Source organism: Hylobates moloch, unplaced genomic scaffold (assembly GCF_009828535.3).
Source record: "Hylobates moloch isolate HMO894 unplaced genomic scaffold, HMol_V3 SCAFFOLD_14, whole genome shotgun sequence".
Classification (NCBI taxonomy): Eukaryota; Metazoa; Chordata; class Mammalia; order Primates; family Hylobatidae; genus Hylobates; species Hylobates moloch.
In genome coordinates this window covers 101,432,780-101,441,915 of record NW_026652289.1, presented here as the reverse complement: position 1 = coordinate 101,441,915, position 9,136 = coordinate 101,432,780, and the positions used below count along the sequence as shown (strand labels likewise).

At 39.2% G+C, this 9,136-nt stretch overlaps 1 protein-coding gene across 12 annotated transcripts in view; it reads right to left on the bottom strand.

Moving 5' to 3' along the window:
- Positions 1-5,170: 5,170 nt before the first annotated feature.
- The window catches only part of TCF12 (transcription factor 12), a 372,383-nt gene continuing 368,417 nt past the window's right edge, over positions 5,171-9,136 (bottom strand). For 6 of the 12 annotated variants that reach the window (XM_032174711.2, XM_032174712.2, XM_032174715.2 and 3 more), the window contains one exon: positions 5,171-8,884. The gene's annotated coding sequence lies outside the window, so the exon portion shown is untranslated. The remainder of the gene's footprint in view (positions 8,885-9,136) is intronic. The other 6 variants (XM_058427951.1, XM_058427952.1, XM_058427954.1 and 3 more) reach the window with 3 other exon arrangements.

The window sequence follows — 9,136 nt, the reverse complement described above, 5'->3', positions numbered from 1 at the left end:
CTACTCTTTGCGTCTATGTATTCAATTTTTCTTTTTTCCCCCAAGACAGAGTTTCACTCTGTCTCCCAGGCTGGAGTGCAGTGGTGTGATCTTGGCTCACTGCAACCTCCACCTCCTGGGTTCAAGCAATTCTCCTGCCTCAGCCTCTTGAGTAGCTGGGATTACAGGTTCGTGCCACCATGCCCAGATAATTTTTGTATTTTTAGTAGAGATGGGGTTTCACCATGTTGGCCAGGCTGGTCTCGAACTCCTGACCTTGTGATCCGCCTGCCTTGGCCTCCTAAAGTGCTGAGATTACAGGCGTGAGCCACTGCGCCTGACCTCAATTTTTTTTTTTTTTTTTTTAACATTCCAGATATAAATGAGATCATGTAGTATTGGCCTGGGCTATTTCACTTAATATAATATCCTCTGGGCTCATCCATGTTGTCCTATATGACAGCATTTCCTTCTCTTTTAAGGCTGAACAGTATTTAATTGTGTAAATGCTTTCTTTATCCATTCATTCACTGATGGACACTTAGGTTGATTCTGTATCTTAGCTATTGTGAATAATGCTGTAATGAACAAACACAGGAGTGCAGATATTTCCTTAACATACTGATTTTATTTCCTTTGGATATACACCCAGTAGTGGGGTTGCTGGAGCATATGGTAGTTCTATTTCTATTTTTCTGAGCATCTCTGTAATGTTTTCTACAATGGCTGCAGTAATTTACATTCCCACCAACACCGTGCAAGGGTACCCTCTTCTCCACTTCCTTGCCAACACCTTAACTTCTGTGCATTTTTTTTTTTTTTTGAGACACGGTTTCACTTTGTCACCCAGGATGGAGTGCAGTGGTGCAATTACAGCTCACTGCAGCCTCGAACTCCTGGGCTCAAGTAATCTTCCTGCCTCAGCCTCCCAAGTCACGGGGTCTACAGGTGCACGCCACCACACCTGGCTAATTTTTATTTTTTGTAGAGACAGGGGCTCACTTTGTTGCTCAGGATGGTTTCGAACTCCTGGGTTCAAGCGATCCTTCTGCTTAGGCCTCCCAAAGTGTTGGGATTACAGGCATCAGCCACTGTGCCCTGCCATCTTTGATAACAGCCATTCTGCCATGGGTGAGGTAATCTCTCATTGAGGTTTTAACTTTCATTTCCCTGATGGTTAATAATGTCGAGTACTTTTTCATATGCATGTTGACCATTTGTATGCCTTTTTTTTGAGAAAAGTCTATTCAGGTCCTTTGCCCAGTTTTTAATTGGGTTCTTGGTTTTCTTGCTATTGACTTGTATATTTTGGATATTAACCCCTTATCAGAATGTGTGGCTTGCAAATATTTTTTCCAGGTTGTCTCTTCACTGTTGTTTCCTTTGCTGTGAAGCTTTTCGGTTTGATATAATATTATTTGTCTATTTTTGCTTTTGTTGTCTGTGCTTTTGGGGATCCTATTAAAAAAACCATTGCCCAGACCAATGTCATGGAGCTTTTATCTTGTTTTCTTTTATTTCCTTTTTTTAAAATCCTTTTCTTCTAGCAATTTTATAGTTTCAGGTCTTATGTTTAAGTCTTTAATCCACTGCGAATTGATTTTTGTATATGGTATGAGATAAAGGTCTAATTTCATTCTTTTGCACGTAGACAATTTTCCCAACACTATTTATCGAAGAGACTGTCCTTTCCTCATGTGTGTTCTTGATACCATTGTCAAAAATCAATTTTCTGTAAATATACAGACTGACTTCTGGGCACTTTATCCTGTTCCATTGTCTATGTATCTTCTTTGTTGTCAGTACTGTACTGTTTTGATTACTATAACTTCTTAGTATATTTTGAAGTCAGGTGGTGTGATGCCTCCAGTTTTGTTTTTTGTCAAGGTTGCTTTGGCTATTTGGGGTCTTTTGTGGTTCTATTCAAATTTCAGGATATTTTCTATTTCTGTGAAAAAAGTCATTGAAATTTTGATACGGGTTGCATTAAGTTTGTAGATCACGTTGGGTAGTATGGACATTTGAACAACATTAATTCTTCCAATTCATGAACACGGTATATCTTTCCATTTATTGGCATCTTCTTCAATTTATGTTTTATAGTTTTTAGTGTGTCAGTTTTTCACCTCTTTGGTTTAATTTATTCCTAAGTATTTAATTTTTTTAGCTTTCCTGAATGGGATTGTTTTCTTGATTTTTTTTCAGATAGTTCACTGTTAGTGTATAGAAATGCTATGAATTTTTGTATGTTGATTTTTGTATCCTGCAACTTTACTGAATTCATTTGTTAGTTCTAAGTTTTTTGGTAGAATCATTAAGGTTTTCTGTATTATAAGATGATGTTATCTGCAAACAGGGACAGTTAAACTTCTTTCAGTTTGGCTGTCTTTTCTTTCTTTCTCTTGCATAATTGCTCCGGCTAGGATTACCATGTTGAACAGAAGTGGCTAGAGTGGGCATCCTTGTCTTGTTTCTGATGTGAGGAAAAGCTTCTAACTTTTCACCAGTGAGTTAGGATGTTAGCTATGGGTTTGTCATAGATGCTTCTTTATTGTGTTAAGGTACATTCCTTCTATACCAAATTTAATAAGATCAAATACATTAAAATGAGCTCAATTTCCACATTAAACAGCAAATTAGTTTTGCTACAACAATTTTGTATGACTTTTGTAATTGTATTTGAGATTAATTTCATTTTGCATTTTTTTCTTGTGGCACCGTACTATTTTTTCAGATTGCAAACATTTTCACAAGCTTTGAAAGACTTGGAAATCTTGCACATGGTGCTCACCAAGCCCAAAGACAAAATGGCTCAGAGACCCTGGGGACCCAGCGTAGTGGAACATTGACCCTCAAGAGTGAGAAAGGAGACCCTGGCAGAAGGCAGCAGTGGTACCACATGGCAGCTTGGGGAAGGGATTGAAGGTCTGCTTCAAAGAGAACAGAAAACCTCTCCAGGTTGTCTTTTGGCAATAACTAAAGAGAGAAAGATAACAAACATAGGAAAGATATTTCTACTCCCATATACATGCTCCAGTATAGGCACACGTAAGAAAGCCTAGGGCTGAGGGCACTCACAGGGAAACACTTCCAAATGAGGAAGACCTTGTGAGCTTCCTAAGCCAGGTGGCCACAAAGACACGTGGACAATCCATTGACCCAGCAAGCAGGGAGTGTCACTTGTCCTGTGAAGAACACCAGAATACAGCTGGCCTTTCTTATCTGCACGCAGGTCCCATATCTAGATTCGAACAAGCGTGGATCAAAAATATTGGGGGAAAAAAAACTAATTATAAATTAACAAGGGGCCAGGCGCAGTCATCTATAATCCCAGCACTTTAGGAGGCCAAGGTGGGAGGATAGGTTGAGCCCGTAAGTTTAAGATCAGCCTGGGCAAATGTGGAGATTCCATCTCTACAAAAAAAGAAAAAAATTAGCTAGGCATGGGGGTGCACTCTTACGGTCCCAGCTACTCCAAAGGCTGAGGCAGGAGGATTGTTTGAACCAAGGAGGTTGAGGCTGCAGTAAGCCATGTATGTGCCACCGTACTCCAGCTTTGGCAATAATGTACGACCCTGTCTCAAACAACAACAAAAAACCATTACAGGCTGGGCATGGTGGCTCACGCCTATAATCCCAGAACTCTGGGAGGCCAAGGCAGGAGGATCACTTGAGCCCAGGAGTTTGAGGTTACACTGAGCTAGGATCATACCACTGCACTTCAGCCTGGGTGACAGAGCAAGACCCTGTTTTCACAACAAAACAATGCAATACTGAAAGTATCACAGACGAAAAACCAATACAGCATAATAATGATTTACATAGGATTTACATTGTATTCAGTATTATGAGTAATCTAGAGATGATTTAAAGTATGTGGGGGGATGTGTAGATTGTATGCAAATATCGTGCCCTTTTATATAAAGGCCATGAGCATCCAGAGATTTTGCTATCCTTAGGGGATCGTGAAACCAGCCCCCAACAGACACAGAGAAATGACGTTACTAAACACAGCAACATTAGGGGCTAGTATCCAGATTACATAAGCCCACACCAGAGCCAAAGAAGATGGGGGAGGAATGGGATTCATTCTTCCAGACAATACGTGTAAGTTTACTTGACCATGGAATGCCAAAGGAGAAGGAACCGCAATTTTTAGAAGACTCATCGGCCCAATGAGATCAGCTATTGTCTCAGTGACTTCAGAAGACCCTTTGGTTTTATTTTGCTCTTTTGTAGGAAGAAGATGAGGTGCTGTGGAAGCCATGAGGTGCACCTGAGGTCTCCCTTCAAAGATAACCTGTCGGGAAAGAGTGGTTAGCTGTCAGCTTCTGGCCTCAGTCTCCCCATGTAACTCCCAGTCAATGACTGACCAAAACAGGGACACTGATACTTTGCCATTCCTGCCCAACACAAGCCTCCTTCACTGGCAATCTTTGTGCCAGAACACCCTCACTGGGCTGCTCAGGCCTTCTTCAGAACTGCAGGCAGCCTGAGGCTCTCCCTACCTAATCCTCCTTCCTTACATGCCCTTCTTTTAATGTCAAACCTGCAGCATGGTCTAAAGGCCATCCCTGTCTACTTTGGATTCCTCACCCCTTTGTTTTTCATAGGTACATCTCCTAATAAATCCTTTGCCCTTCTAACTTCCTCTTGGCATCTGCTTCTTAAGAACTCAAACTGATACAGCTGTCCACCCACACAGTGTGACTGGTTAAAGCCTACTGGCTCACTCTATTTTTTTTTTTTTTGAGACAGAGTTTTGCTCTTGTTCCCCTGGCTGGAATGCAATGGCATGACCTCAGCTCACTGAAACCTCTGCCTCCCGGGTTCAAGTGATTCTCCTGCCTCAGCCTCCTGAGTAGCTTGGATTACAGGCGCCTGCCACCACGGCTGGCTAATTTTTGTACTTTTAGTAGACACAGGGTTTTACCATGTTGGCCAGGCTGGTCATGAACTCCTGACCTCATGTGATCTGCCCGCCTTGGCCTCCCAAAGTGCTGAGACTACAGGCGTGAGCCATCACGCCCGGCCAGACTCACTCTTTTGAAATGTGAAGGTCTAAAAAAAAAAAAAAAAAAATCCTCTTAAAATGTAGCCATGGGAGGGCACTGAAAAGAAATGCAGTATCTCATTGGATGGCTGCAAAAGAATGTAGACTCCTACAAAGATGGGTTGACATCTTCTGGGGGTTTATTTTACCATTTACCTCTGACAGGATGGCTGAAGAGGAATCATCCTTGGAGTTGGTTATAATATTATTTATTTAAAAATATTTATCATTTATTAAGTACTTCTTATGTGACAAGAACCATAAGAGCTTTCCATACATTGTTTCATTCAATACTTACACAATTCTAATGTTATCTCCATTTTTCAGATAAGAAAATGAAGTTAATCAGATGTTGAGCTTAGATTTGAATTGAGGACTATTTAATGCCAAAGCTTAGATTCTTTAAGTCACACACAGACACACACACACACACACACACACGTTTAAATTTTGAGTTTCCAAGGAAAAAGAAAACATGAACTATAGGAGAGAAACATGAAATAAAATATGGAAGAAAATGAAGATACTGAGTAGAAGCGGCCTAGAAATCTGCAAAGAGAAAGAGAAAGTCAAGGCAGGGAGGTTTTCTAGGGAAAGTTGTAAGTGTCTTGATGTTACTAATTATGTGTTCTTAGAGACATACAATCTGAGTCTCAGTTTTCACAGATATATTGAGGTCATTTACTAGATGGTCTCTATATTTCATTTCAGCTCTAAGATTATACATTTTCTTCTTAGAGCTTTTTATTTGTCGTTTTGTATAAAATCAACAAGTTTAATAGTTTTCACTAAATCCCACAAGAAGCAAAATGTTGTTAGGCACCCCATGTGAACAGCGGATTTCATAATTCAGCAAGAGAAGCGATCTGCCAGCATACCAACAGGATGTGACAAATGCCATGGGTTTCGCATGCACAGGTCCTACAAAAAGTCATTCACTGTCAAAAAAGGTTTGTCCAGTTTGTTTGAGGTTCTTCCTTGGCATGAAGTCCTCATGGATAATCACTATGCTTTTTTTGTGGTTAAAATCTGGGATAAAAGCAAACTTTTAATCTTTTAACTTTTAAACAGTAAACAATACCATTCCCTAATTATGACACACTTTTTTTGTGAGAAAGGGTATGGGGAATGTGAAAAGTGCTTTGAAGAATAACTTAAAAAGCCTCACTTGAGTCTTTTTCCATCTTCTTCATTTTTCTCTTTATCTACAAATGAGTAGATTTTCTGTAACTACTAATTGCTGTTTGGTCAATCTTTAGGAAAAGGTTAAAAGGCCGCTGTCAGTAGTGAGGGCAAGAGCAGAAAAGCACAAGCTAGAGAAGCTCTAGACCAGATTGCCACAGCTCCACAAGCCTGATTCTGTCCTGAAGGGTTTCCCAGATAATGTCGGTAGTGCAGTTAGGAAAAGCAGTGTGAGTGTTTCTGGGACGAACGAGGTGGAGAAAATAAAACAAAATACATTATTATTTGAGAAAGAGAAATGTAAAAAACTCACTATTTTACTGTGTTAAAAAAAGATGGCACATTTATTGCTACATAAATGTTATATACATATTGTGTTTTCTGTTACAGTGACAGAAAAAAATTTGAACTTCTTGCTGCTGGTTGAAAAGGTTTATCAATAATACCTTGAATTTGACACAGGATACAAATCTGCAATAAACCAACAATGGAAACTGGAGAACAAGATGAGAAGCAATTCATCTCCAACAATTAGCTCTTACAATACTCCATAGGTACTACACGGTATGCTAGAATCCTACTATGGTCTTAAAATGCTATTGTAAATTTCTGATATTAATGAACAGGTTATGGTAAATAACCCTACATTTTTTACTACCTAATATAATAAAATAAAGTAAGAAACTTTTTACTGAAAACTTTTTGATTTCAAAAATCTAGAAAGAGTAATATTTAGAATTCAAGAAATTTTCTTACAAGATTATTGTATAAAAGACTAGCTACAGTGAAAAATAAGCCAAATGTTTTTTTCTTTCTATTTTATGAAGGAAAGCTTCTGGGCATACTGCAAAGTCTAATATAGCGAAAAAGACAACAAGCTCTGAAGAAAAAAAGGCCAGGCAGTGGCATATGTTCACTCACACATCATAAGCAACAACTTCTGTTTAGCTGATTAACACTGAAATGAAGAACAAGGCCACAGATAGAGTCTGATGTAACTGGAGAATATGTGCAAATTAAAGTAACCAAAAAGTCCACTAAGTTCACAAATGACTGACTTGTTAGGAATCATCCTGATTAGAGTACCAGAAGTTCTGTCTTGTTTTTGTTCTTTCAAATTAACAGAAATCTTTAAGCTACAGAGTGATTTGGCTCCCTTCCTCTGTGTGCTGATTGCCACTGTTGATACTGGCTATAAGGAATTATTAAGCCAAGATATCTCGTTTAGCATGTTTTTCTCTCCCAGGGTTGTTGTGGTGGAAGACAGGTTTCATGGAAGTTCAAAGTGATTATGTCTTTTAAAACAACTCCTAAGGATTAGAGACAGAGAGTGCCTTAATGAACAGTATTAAGATGGACTGACAAGTACTGGTTTAATGCTAATCTGGCTCATCATTTTGGGACAGGGGCAGATGGTTTGCAGTTGATTAAATCACCCACTGAATTCTTCCCCATTGACCAGCCATCCAAATGACAGAGAAATAAAGGCTAGGATAAGGAAACACGGGTGACCATTGCTCTTGTATTCCATTAGGTAATTAGCCTCAGAGTGGTGTGTTCATTTATCACACTACCTGCCTTGGTGACTACTGGGTTTTGTTATGTTCACCATAATCACAGCCTGAAAAAATCGTCTTTGTATTTTAAATGTATTTTGTGCTTACTTACAGCTAACACTTCACAAGTACTGTATGTAGTACTTACTGCTTGGAAAACAAAGCGATTTCTAAAAAGTAGATTCTTCCCTTGTAATTTACAATTTTGCTATTACAAGCTTTCCTATGAGATCTAGAAGCTTGAAAAGTCTTGGTTATTATTAGAAATAAAGCAATGTTTATTTGGGGAAAAACCTAGAGAACAAAATTTCCCCTTTTAAAATGCTAGCTAGGCTATGGTCACAGATGGTCTCTGCTTACCACTGTAAGGTAACTGTGCAAAGCACACAGGGCTGCACGGAGGAGGCTGGACTGTGACCATAAACTTCAGATTTAGAGATCAGATATAACACCCACAAAGAGAAAATAAAAATAAATCACAAAATGAGAGCAAGAGAAATGCTATACCAAGTAATATTTTCCTATTTCATGGAAAACGCTATTCATATGGCAAGAGGATAGGAGAGGGCAACAAAAGACTTTTCCCTTCCTTTTTAAGACACTAATAGGTATGCCGGGAATGCTAAGGGCCAATGGTTGTCACTGCTTTGTTCTCTGCACGTGAACTGCTTTAATGTATGCTGGCATCAGCTGAGTGTAGATCAGCTTTCCACATTAACTTTTTCCCTTTATATGTAGACCTTACAGTTTCATAACAATAAATAAAATTTGTAGTTACAATGCATTTGTCAATTCAGTTTAGGCACAAGGCAACTTCCACGGTGAGTGGAGAGATCGAGACAGTCTCTGATTGTGCAGAAGCGACACACTGCTTGCAACAAAAGATTTGTTGCAAACATCTCATGGGCTGATGTTCTGATGAGCTTCCTATCTTCACTTCTGATGGAAGTGTTGACCAGTTGCTTTGATCGTAGGATTACATTTGAGTTTCTTGCTTCAAGTGTTTTGTTTTTTCTTCTCCCTCCTGTCAGGTTTGTGTCTTCAGATAATCTGAGTTGTCCAAGTCCTTATGAGGAGAGGTCACCTTCTATCTAGCCTACTGATAACTCTGGAACTGTGGCGGGGACAGCCAAGGGAGAGGACAATACCAGTTAGTACATAATTGTTAAAAATAAAACACCTTCCCCCTCCCACCAACAAAAAAAGCTGGTATTCCTCATCTATATCCAGGTCTGCACTAAATTTGTAGTCTGCTAAGTGACTTCATGGACTTTTTCCTTTGAAGGTATATACTGAAACGGTTTTACTTGATGTGTACGGTAAGGTTGTTTGTTTGTTTGTTTTCAGATAGTGTCTTGCTCTATCA